The sequence below is a fragment of the Scylla paramamosain genome, chromosome 1, assembly GCF_035594125.1.
Source record: "Scylla paramamosain isolate STU-SP2022 chromosome 1, ASM3559412v1, whole genome shotgun sequence".
Lineage (NCBI taxonomy): Eukaryota > Metazoa > Arthropoda > Malacostraca > Decapoda > Portunidae > Scylla > Scylla paramamosain.
The window spans coordinates 35,502,693-35,505,192 of record NC_087151.1 but is presented as its reverse complement, the minus strand read 5'-3'; the positions used below and the strand labels follow the sequence as shown (position 1 = coordinate 35,505,192).

Below are 2,500 nucleotides of genomic sequence, written 5' to 3'. Positions count from 1 at the left end.
TGACAAAACAAAAGGCTATTTGTAGTCTTTACCCGAAGGATCATGGACATTTAATATCTTCCTTGTTCTCTTGAAGGTCAAATAATTAATGAAGGTCAGCACTTCGGGGAGATGGACGCAGCGAAAACGTTCACTAGGGTTCCTGGAGGATCTGCCATATAGGATCTCCTATATGGCTGAACAACTAAGATCATGGTGGCATATCCTAATTCCATAGCCGTAACTTGTAGTAAAAGATATGTCGTGTAGCACTGAACGTTGTCTTATGAAAATATCAGTTCTATCAGTTTGTAACATAATGATTTAAAAAATATATTTATATTTCTCATGAAATGCACTGCTCCTTTTTTCAAAGAATATATTCATTCATATGATATATATATATATATATATATATATATATATATATATATATATATATATATATATATATATATATATATATATATATATATATATATATATATATATATATATACACACACACACACACGTTATAATTCATGGCGGGGGATATGGGTCTGCATACCTGCTGCTGCCATTCCCTTTGTCCCCTCTACATTTTTCCTTTTTTTAGCGTCTATAGTACAAGGTGAAATTGCAACCTGCTTTCTAAAGACAACACTTATTAATATCAATTCTACGTTACATACGCAACAAATATTTATATACTCTTACCACCAAAATTTTGTTCATTGCAAGAAAAAGGTAAAGCAACCTCGATATCGGGAGGGGACCATGAATGTCCCCAAACCAGGTGGTCCTTCGATAACAGATACCTTCTTTAACTTTTTTCTATATTAACTGTTGCAATTTTCTTAGTTTTAGATCTTACTTCCAGTCTGTGGAACGTCACCAAGTCTCATTTCATATTCCTCAATGAAACTTGTGTGCCTGAGGTCACAGACAGCAAATTGTTCTGTTCCCTCTGACTTTCTCTATCCTCAGTATCAATCCAGGTTTCCAGGTTTAGTTGTAAGTCCATGTACGCAACGATATAACGTGCTTTCGTGTCCACATATTTGAGTTTTCAGAAATTTCCAATATCTGGGTAAGACTTGATTGTTACTCTCTCACTAAATTTAATTTGTGCTTAGTGTCTCTCACGTAACTTCCACAAGAGGGAAATAAGGTTGATCAGAGAAGCCCAACAGAGAAAAGTTTGACAGAATATGCTGAAGGGTTAGAGGCTAAGAAAAGGTAAAAAATGTCAGGCGCATCTTCAAGGCAGTCTGAAATGTGGGTACGGTACTGTAGAAGTTCTTCGACTCTACACTTCCAAAGCTGAGAACAAGAAATCTCTATACTTGATGTTTTCAGTACTTACCACCAGATTGCCTCGGAGATACGCCTAATATTATTGACCTTTTCCTAACCTCTAGCACTTAAGTACGTATATAATGTCAAATTGTTTCGTCTGTAGGGCCTCCCTGATCAATCATATTTCCCTGTCGTACCATACAGCTGCAGTACTTCCTCTGAACCCACCAAGGCGGAGGTGCTTCTGATATTGCAATTCTGTTAAGTGGGAGGAGGAGACGGCGCTGTTCTGATTTTCCCTGAATGAATATTGCTACAGTGTCAGAGACATCTGTTTGTGCAGAACGCATAACAGAGATGATCATTTCATGGGAGACTACATTTCACTTACTTTTAATTCAATTCAACTTGCTCTCGTGCTGTGCAAGATAAAGTGAGGGTTCACAAACAGTACATTAGCCTTCCATCTCCTAAAATGTATTCCCATTGAGCTATATTTCTGCTCAGAATCATGCCATGGTTTCCAGCTTGTCTAAAGCTTTCATCCATAGGAAATAACCAATCTTAGCTACTTCACATTCTCTTCATAACTTCTGGCATTTAGGCAAAAACATCTCTGGCAATATTTCTTTAAGTTTTCCTCCTTCATTTCATCGAAATGGCTCCACTGTCATCTATTTCTCCGTAGTTGAACTCTTCTCTTAGATGTTTGCAGACAACTCGACAGTGGAAGAATCTTTGTGTATTCATCTCCTCCCTCTAATTATTTTATGTTTGTTATTGCTCGTTATAGAAGTTATTCCTAATATGGTTTTCTATGCTATCTCTGGTTTTAAAATCTTGGAAGATTTAAAACACTAATGGAATTCAAATATCACTTCCTGTAGTTGTGCTTCCGTGCTCGCCACTTGCCTTGTGAAGATTTTTTTTGTCTTACCACACAAAAAGAAAAAAAAAAAAAACGGTGGCGAACGTGGAGGCTACGCCGCCACGTTCGCCAGACTTGACTCCATTATTATTATTATTATTATTATTATTATTATTATTATTATTATTATTATTATTATTATTATTATTATTATTATTCATTTATTTTTTTTTATGGTGACATGTGAAAACAATTGTGTATGCAACCAAACCTTGTTCGTTAGACGACTTGAAAGCTAAAATAACTAATGTGCTTTCGGGCATTACTGTAAATCAATTGACAAATGTTTTTAAAGAACTGCAAAATCGTATT

The 2,500-nt window shown here is 35.6% G+C and overlaps 1 protein-coding gene across 1 annotated transcript in view; it reads right to left on the bottom strand.

The window, feature by feature from the left end:
- The window catches only part of LOC135104686 (zwei Ig domain protein zig-8-like), a 114,177-nt gene that overhangs the window by 943 nt on the left and 110,734 nt on the right, over window positions 1-2,500 (bottom strand). The window lies entirely within an intron of this gene.